The sequence below is a fragment of the Amblyomma mixtum genome, chromosome 9, assembly GCF_055824585.1.
Source record: "Amblyomma mixtum isolate Tamu chromosome 9, ASM5582458v1, whole genome shotgun sequence".
Taxonomy (NCBI): Eukaryota; Metazoa; Arthropoda; class Arachnida; order Ixodida; family Ixodidae; genus Amblyomma; species Amblyomma mixtum.
In genome coordinates, this window is record NC_143020.1 from 37,170,830 (window position 1) to 37,180,751 (window position 9,922).

Genomic DNA, 9,922 nt, shown 5'->3' on the forward strand with positions numbered 1-9,922 from the left:
GAGTTCAGTATTAGTTTCTGTAGCGGAGTCACTGCTTAGACAATTCAGAAAACTTGAGAGGGCCGTCGATGTTCCTCACCTCACGCTGGAAAGAGAAAAAAGGGCCTTTTCAAGTCTTTCCATATGTGCACAAGCTATCACACAATGTCAGAAGGGTGGCTAATAAGTTCGGAGTTGATGTTGTTTTTACAGTCCATTTGAAACTGTCCCGACTGTGCGCCATGACCAGCAGGTGCCAGGGTAAAAGTGCAAAAAAAGAATAAATGTGTCACGAACCACCAATCTCAGTTTGTGCCCTGCACTGCTGGTGTGGTGTATAAGGTTCCATTCAATTGTGGGTCTGTGTACATAGGCCAGACATGGCGCTGTCTAAATGACAGGCTCAGAGAATTTCCTGGGCTCAAATGGGGGCTCGAACCTGTCATTTCATTGCCTTAAATGCAAACACTACGCAGACAGGAATAAGAAGAAGAAACACCAGTGCCGCCCTCTCCTCCGTTCTACGGTGGTTATCGGGAGAGCTTCCGATAGGCTGGCCCGGGAAATTGTGGAGGCCCTCGAGATATCTATTACTGAAGGCTGCGTGAGTAAGGCATCGGTAGCCCTTCTAAAAAAAAAGAACTTTATTTTCTTCGCGACCGATAACCCGCTTTCTTGTTCATGCTTTCTGCGCATTTCCGCTGAATTGTCTTGTGCCTATCACTGATGCTATATTTGCTGTAACAATGTGCTCCCACACGTGTTGCACTTTAAATTCTACGCTTGCCCCCTTTCTGCTTCTTAAAGGTGCAGTGAAGAGGAATCTGAACTCGTGTTTTTGCCGCGGGAACTCAATCTACACGTTCAGGGCATTCTTAGAAACTTCGATTTATTGCCGTGTGTGGCCAATTTCAGTAATTAAATCGAATTAACGTCCGGCTCCCGCCTTTGTTTTTTTAATTCTCCCCCGTACGGTGGGCGGAGTCGACCAACGCGTTGAGTGCCTTTCACCCAGTCCCGGGCGGCTTGCCGCTCTGCCATCGGCGGAGTAATACGTAGTAATCTGTAAAAGCAAATAGCCCGCGCGTGTTTTTATTTATGCGGGCTTATTTTGCGGCTATATTATCTGCGAATGAAACTATTTTTTCAAGGAAATCTAAAAAAAAACGAAAGCAAAGACTCCACGGAGCTGGCTGAAAGCCATTTCACGCGATGGTCGACTCCGCCCACCGTACAGGGAGTATTCAAAAAATAAAGGCGGGAGCCGGACGTTAATTCAATTTAATTAGGCAAATCAACCACACAGGGAAATAAGTCGAAGTTTCTAAGAATGTTCGGAACGTGTAGATCGAGTTCCCGCGGCAGAAAGACGAGTTCTGATTCCTCTTCGGTGCACCTTTAAGGCGATGTGTCGTTTCCGAGAATACAGTTGCCAGTTTGCGCTCGTGTGTGAGTACGTGTTTCTCCCTGCGTATTGTGTTATTCTGCGCAAAGTTTTCTTGAATATGCACTAATATACTGACTCATATCCGCATCACCTTGTCCAATAGGTATCAATGTTGTACTTTTTTGTGAGCTGTATGTAACTACAAGAGTTAGAGCGCTGTGCCGCAGCGCCGCCGCTTAGGCTTCACGGTTCTCGCTTGCTGCTTTGAAGTTTCAAGACATATGACTCAGATTTAGCGACAAAACGACTCGAGTTTGATTGTTTGCCGTACCATGTTTGCAAATAAAGTGTCTAGGGGAGTAGCACACCACCCAAAAAGTTTATGCGGCCGTAAAATTTTATATGCACGAGCAACAGCCCATCACAAGCATGGCTACGTGGCCGGGATCGAACCCCTGAAAGACGCGGGTTCGAAACCGGCTGCGGCGGTTGAATTTCTATGGAGGCGAAATTCTACAGGCCCGTGTACTGTGCGATGTCAGTGCTCGTTAAAGAACCCCGGGTGGTCGAAATATCCGGAGCCCTTCACTACGGCGTCTCTCATAGCCTGAGTCGCTTTGGGACGTTAAACCCCATAAACCAAACCAAACCAAACCAAGCTACTGCACACCCAGGTACTAAATATCGTTAATGAAAATGCAGCAATAGGCCTTCAGGACAGCAGAAAACGCTGTTTAAAACCTCCGAGTAAGTTTTGTTGTAGGAGCACTATGTCGACATCAGAAGTTGGTGTAGATCTAGAAGGCGGTTTATTTTGGGACGCTGAGGTCAAGGGAAGTTGCGGTGAAAAAAAGTCCGTAGTCAGCCAGGCAGAGCAGACTGTTGCTCTGAACAATGTTAATGCGGCTAAAAAAATGGCCTCCAGGAAGAAGAGGGGCCATCATGGCGACAAATGGAGTGACACGACGATGACATACTGTTATGGTTTCAGGCGTTCGACTTGCACGGTTCCGAATGTCTGCATGTCGCAGGTGGAGATCGGGAGGTGCAGTAGGTAGCTAAATAATAAGGTGTAATAAGGCACTCAGTAAGGCGTGTTGGTCATGGTACATAGAAAGAAGTTCCGTGTAGCAGTCGGCATTTCTCGCTCATGTCCAGACCACAAGATTCAGCCATGCCGGAAAGCCAATTCAAGCTGACCGTAGTCATGCCGGTGTATCTAGCGCCACTAAATTTCGGTTTTGAACAACCGTGTGACCTCGATGCAGCTTACTGGCTTCTTGGCAGCTTCAGACACTGCTTCGAATTTCAGCACTCAGACGCGCCAGGGTGGTCGGGAGAAGTGCATCAATAAGAGAAGGCGGATGCCGGATGTTAAAGCATATAAAAAGGAGGAAAACCTGCGGTGGATTTCGTAGCAGTTTTGAGAAGGTGCCTAATTTAGGGAAAGAGAGCACCTAATTCTTGTGGCTGCAAGCAATGTACAGCCGCAGTCATAAATGAACACATCACTCTGTTTTCTTCTAATTGACATCGCATCTTTATGGTCTCAAATAAAGCAACCACTCCCCCCCCCCCCCCCCCCAACTCTAACGTCGGGAACATATTAACTAAAGACACACGCATAAAGAGATAGCTGGTCGCTACATAGAAGACACTAGCCCACAAAACCAACATGCGCTTTCATGCCCTCGTCTTCTTCCCGTCCTCGCCACGTCTCTAACAATATTTTGCCCCTGAGAAGCAGTGGTAGAATTCGCAAGAAATATGGTACAGATTTATGATTGGTCGTTCATACTTCACATTAGAGATCCAAGTGTTGCCTATACCGCATTCATTGAAATCTTCGTGCAGATATACATAAAACACTTTCCATTTAGGAGCTTTAAGCAACCAAAAAAGATAAGGAAACCGTGGGTCACAAGGGCTCACCTAGGCGCGATCACAAAGAAGAATGCTCTTTATCATGCTTTTCTGCGCGCGCGCTCACCTGCCGACCTAGACAGTTTTAAAGCAGCCAGAAACAGGTTGAATGCCGAATTGAGGCGGGCCAAGAAAGTGTACTTCCAGGAATTATTCACTGATATCGCGCGAAAAAACCCGAATATCGTTTGGAAAGTAGTAAACAAGGTCTTAGGTCGCGGAACGAAGAACACAGAGCCAAACAGATTAACTTTTAACAACTCCGAATTGACTGGAAAGGCACTCGCGGAACATTTTAATGAACATTTTATCAAATCTGTACCAAGAGAAAATAACCCAGTAAGTTTGGATATGGCTATTCATAGTGTTCCTGAAAGTTTGTTTTTGCACCCAACTAATGAATCAGAGGTCTACACAAAATTTATGCATTTGAATAACAGTGCAGCATTAGATGTAGACAATATCCAAGTAAAGCCTGTTAAATATGTTTTGGAGCATATTCTTCCTGTTCTAACTCATATCTATAACTTGGTCCTTGAAACGGGCATATTTCCAATTGCCATGAAGAAAGCTAGATTAACTGCAGTTCATAAAGGAGGCGATAAAAATTTGGTTTCAAATTACAGGCCAATATCTGTCCTCCCAATATTTTCAAAGGGGCTAGAAAAATTAATCTATGATCGAGTAATTCTTTTTCTAGATAAGCATAATGTGCTAACCAATGCTCAACATGGATTTCGGAAAAATAGATCAACCGAGACAGCCTTATTGACTCTGAAAGAAAATATACTAGAAAATATAGAAAATAACAATTATACTTTAGGTTTATTTATTGACTTCACGAAAGCTTTTGATTGTCTTAATCATGATATACTACTGCATAAGCTTTCACTCTACGGAATTCGGGGCATACCACTGGAACTGTTTCGATCATATCTCAGTGGTAGAAAACAGTGCGTATGCGTCGATAGAGAACAGTCAAACTTTTTAACAGTTACTCATGGCGTATCACAAGGAAGTGTTTTGGGGCCTTTATTATTTAATTTATATATAAATGATATTGTTACACTGGACCAAACGGCGAAGTTCATAATATATGCAGATGACAGCACAGTGTTATTTTCTGGCCAAAGTGTACCCAAATTAGTATTAAAATGCAATGATATGCTTGACAAGCTCTTGCTCTGGTCGCAGAGCAACAAGATAAATATTAATGCAGCAAAAACAAAAGCAATTATCTTCCGGGCAAAAAATAAACCACTTAAAATTCAACACGCAATTACATATGCTGATAATGAGATTGAAATTGTGCATGAGCATAAAATTCTGGGAGTAGTTTTCTCAGCTAATCTTAGCTGGGATACGCAGGTTTATAACATCTGTAAAAAGCTCGCTGCGACAACAGGAGCACTGTCACGATGCCGCACGCTGCTACCCTCAAAGGTTAAGCGACAAATTTATTATGCACTCTTCGAATCTCATATTAATTATTGCAGTTTAATATGGGCAACCACTACGAAAGCAAATATCGCGATGATTCTGCGCCTCCAAAAGAAAGCCCTTCGTCACATCGCAAATGTACACTACTTATCCCCAACAAACATTCTCTTTCCATTATATCACATCATCAGCATTGACCACATGTACGACTTCCGGAGGTTACGTTTGTTTTATTTTTCTAATAGTTCTTACAAGGCCTTTATTACAGAAACAGCGTCCTTAAAAACTAAACATACCTCAGCTAATACCCGCAGCACGGATACTTGGTTTGTTCCTCATTTTAGGACTAATTATAAACTACAAACACTGCAACACAATCTTCCGCATGTACTTAACAAATATAAACATACCACAGATTTCAGATTCAAAAAATTGCGACGGTATTTTGTTGATATGTGATGTTTTTGTTTTCTTGCACTCATTATGTATTTCTGATTCTCTAGATGCACTATGTTCTAAAATTTTTGATCATTTTATACAACTTGATGTGTGTACTCTGCTTTAATGTATGTATAGTTCATTGTAAGTGTATTTTATTGTTTGTATTCAAATGGTGTGTACTTTTGTTCTCCTTTTGTTGTATCTTGTTTATGTTTATTTCAATCACCTTAAAAGTCTAAGCCACTGTATGTAACGGTTTTCCGGGCCCAGTCAAGCTGCGAAAGCAGCTTTTTGCCTGGAAATCCTTCCAGTTGTTCTGGAAAAATAAATTCAATTCAATTCAATTCAATTCAATTCAATACCGTATCTCCAAATATCAGTTAGATGCCCAAAAGGCGTTAAAGGGCACCTGCGTGCTCCGCTTACTTTAATCCTCACTGTTAGGCTACATTTAATAGGCGGTGCAAGTCCGATCAGTTATATTACACTTGGCGGGCAGGGTATTAACAACGTCAGACAAGGAGCCGCATCCAGTGCCACCGAGCAGTTCACGAGGAGCGCTGTGCAGAAGGATGAAGCACTGCAAAACGAAGGACGGAACACATTGCGATGTAGCACTAGGGAACGCGGCTACCTAAGCATACTTTGTGAGTTGATCAACGGCGAAAATGAACCAACGTCCCATCTTGGAAGAGCGCGATAGACGCTGTGCAATAAAGAGGCAAAACAAACATGGCGCTGACTAACATTTTACTCATTCATTCAGGAAAACAAATGAATTTTTACGCAATACAGAAAAACAACAACAAAAAAAATCAGTGAGAGTAAAAAGTATCAACAGGTACCAGCGTGATAATTTGCGCGGGCCGTAGCCCTTCAAATAAAAACAGAAAACGAGGATACCACAGTGCTCAGACGTAGTCAGTCATGCCTTGAGAGCATAGATTTCAGGAATACAATCAAATTTCTGTTAAGGTTCACTGAAGCGTATGCAAGACACGCTTCGTCGTTTTCCAGGATAAAAAATACCTGGTTGAAAACCCCTAGAGCTTTGGCAATGCATAACCAGATTATAACTACTGGGCTTTCCCAGTGAATCCAGATGTACTTTTGGACGTGTATTCAAACAACGGCCAGCTGGCAGTAAGGCAAAAATTTCGGCGAATTCAGTAGTATTCATGGTGAAGGGAGGGTGAACAGGTGTCATTCGTTATATTAGATAATTTCCAACATCTGTGAATGGAACCAAAAAAAATCCTGTACAGCATAAAAGAGACCCGTTGAAACGTGCGTCTTGTCTAGCAGTGCGTGACCTAGATTTACAATCTTACAGTACCTCCCTAAATGGTCACAGACAACCCATAAGCTAAAATTTCGCTACACGCCGGGTGTTGCAGGCAAGGGGTCGGGAACGAGTGCGAAAAAATTTTTTGTCAAGACAGATTAGCATGCCACTTACAACCATCAGAGTAAAGCAATTTTGCATTGATTTTAGCTCGACCTCCCAGGGTCGCTTTCTCGCACCAATCTGGGTGACAGATTTTCGCAAGCAAATTTATCCGTTCTGCTCCACGATTATGGCCAGACGTCGAGTGCGTTAAAGGTCCAGGTGATGCCCTGGACTCAGCACGCATTTTAGAGCGCTGATTCTTTTGAGCGCGTTGCAGTATTTAATACTCCTTTCGGAGCCGTCCGTAGCAAAGATCCCGGAACCACGCAAGGGTGTTGCTCGCCAATAACGGCATGGCGTGTTCATATTTTGATAGGGACCCTGGTTTTGATGCCTCTCTCGGCGAACTGCGGAGTACGCCAAGACGCTGCGGAGCCGTTAACAGGACAGCCTGTTTCTGAAAAGCTTGGCTTTCGCACCGCATATAACGTTCCATCATTCGCCTTACACACTCGGAAACATGAATTGAGTTTTTTTGTAAATCGCATTTCATTCCCACAGTATCTACAAATGTCTTTCCGTGCACTTGTCTGGGCGAACCTCAGGTCTCGATACAAGGCCTCTCTCTGCATTGTCCTCTGTGTGAAACACAGTGACTAGTATCAGGTAGCGGGGGCATTAAAACCCGCGTCCAGATTTTGTGCCGACAGGGTGATCTTGCGTACGCGGTGAAACATTAAGGAATCTACGCGCACCATGCAGAGATGAAAGCGGCCTAGGCCAAGAAGCTAAAATATGTTCTTTCTTTTCGTGCTAAGATAAACAGTGCAAGAACAAGAACGAGACCAGGTAGCCCACAAAGCGACATCAGCCGGCAATCACTCGCCAGTCAGAATAGTGGACCATCACGTTCTGCGTTGCTGTGTAGTTATAGTAAAGCTTTAGGCCCTAGCCAATGTCTTAGGCCCTAGAAAAAGGGCGCCAACTAATTTTATTGTAATATTTCACGTATTTTACTCCATCTGCACATTCGGACTGTTTATTGCAGATGTCTTTACCTGGCCATTGCAATATACGAGGTCTGTTAGAAAAGTATCCGACTTTATTTTTTTTTTGCGAACACCTGATGGATATGAAACAAGCGCGCTTACAGCAGCCGACCTTGAACCCTCGCGCGCATGCACGAATTTTTTGCCGCCTGCCGATAGCGTCAGTCGCTGGGAAGCAGCGTTTGAGTGAGGCAGTGCGCAGTGCTCTCGTCGGTTTTTTGTTGCAAAGAAAATGGCGGAGCGAGAGGAGCAGCGCTACTACCTCAAATTTTGTCAGAAACTTGGCGATAGCCAAGTGGAAACCATTCGAAATGTTCAGACGGCTTTCGGTGATGATGCTATGAGCAGCACACAGATTAAGCAGTAGTGCAACTGGCTTAAAGACGGCCGCACATCCGTGGAGAGAGAGCCACGCTCCGGTCGGCCATCAACATGCCGAAATTACCAGGTAATTGCCGAAGTGAACGCTGTGGTGATGCGGGACTGTTGTGCGACTATCCGAGAAATTGCGGGAGAGGTGGACATCAGCAATTTTTCTGCACATTCTATTATCACCGAAGATTTGGCCATGGAAAGAGTGGCAGCAAAATTTGTGCCGAAGCTGCTAACAGTGGAGAAAAAGCAGCTTCGTGTTGAAGTCTCACAGGAGATGCTGGATTCCACAGGCAGTTACCCTGACTTCACCGACGCCGTAATCACTAGTGACGAGTCTTGGGTGTACGGGTACGACCCGGAAACCAAATCACAGTCGTCACAGAGGACGCATTCCACGTCACCAAGACCAAAGAAGGCTCGCCAAGTGCGCAGCAATGTCAAAGTGATGCTGACTGCTTTTTTGACTCCCTCTGTGTGGCACACCACGAGTACGCACCCCACAGGGTCAAAGAATGACTAAAGAGTACTACAGTGATGTCCTCCATCGACTACGTGGTGCTGTGTGGCGCAAGAGACCGGAATTGAGGTCAACAAGAAGTTGGCGCATCCCTCGCGGCATTGCTCCTGCACATTCCTCGCATTTGATTCAGACTTTTCTGGCGAAAAACCAGACTCCTGTAGTTCAACAGGCTCCTTACTCTCCTGATATGTCCCTCTACGACTTTTGGCTGTTTCCTAAAATCAAGAGTCTATTGAAACGAGCGCGATTTCAGAAAAGAAAGGACATTATGGCTGCAACGACAGCAGAGCTAAATTCCATTCCGAAAAGGGCCTTTTCGGAATACTTCCAACAATGGCAGCACCGCTGGAAGATGTATATGGATCCCCAAGGAGACTACTTTGAAGGTTATTAGGTTTCTAACGCTCCAGTTATGCCAGTTTTTTTTTCTTCGGACAAAGGACGGATACTTTTCTAACAGACCTCGTATGCGCTTGTTGGTTGCATAACCCAGCCTCAAGGTATTGTTAATAACGAACGACGTGCTTAGGCGCTTGTCTACTATATAAGTTCACACCGTGAATTTTGGAACGACAAAAGTATTCGCATAATATTCGTTCCTGTCAATACAACTTGGAGCTGACGGAGGTATATTTGTTGCCCAACAACTGAGAAAAACATATATATTGCAAAACATATTTATCGCGTACCAGCGCAACATATTAGTCCTACGCGTGTGTCGATTAAAAAAGCATGAAGATGGTCTATGTTTATGAAGTCTGGAAACACGAAGATTCCTTGGACTGGAAGCTTTTCGATCATTTATTGAGTACAAATTTCGCTGCATTATCTAAATAAATAGTTCGTTTGGAGCCCGCATAGTTCGAGTAATGACGTGTTAGAGAAAACTGCGTTACACTTCCTGGCCTCTTTAACTGTATCAGAATGAACCAAACTCATAAAGTTTTAGTATCTTCGAACGACCAGTTATTCCGAGAATAAACAACGCTAAAGGAACGAATGGATTTCCTCTCTTTTAACTATATCCCCCGACGCGGTGGCTCAGTGGTTACGGCGCTCGGCTGCTGACCCGAAAGACGTGGGTTCGATCCCGGCCGCGGCGGCTGAATTTCATGAAGGTGAAATTCTAGAGGCCCGTGTGCTGTGCGATGTCAGTGCAGGTTAAAGAACCCCAGGTGGTCGAAATTTCCGGAGCCCTTCACTACGGCGTCTCTCATAGCCTCAGTCGCTTTGGGACATTAAACCCCAATAAACCAAATCTTTTAACTATATGCTACCTTCGGTAGGAAATATAGTGTGGTGCTAGATATGAAACATTTTTTCTTTGTTATGAGATAAGCAGGTGATTCTGCTCAGTAGCGTGAATTTTTCACCGCCTGCTAACGTCTGCCTGATATTTTGCTTTCTTTCTGGTTCTG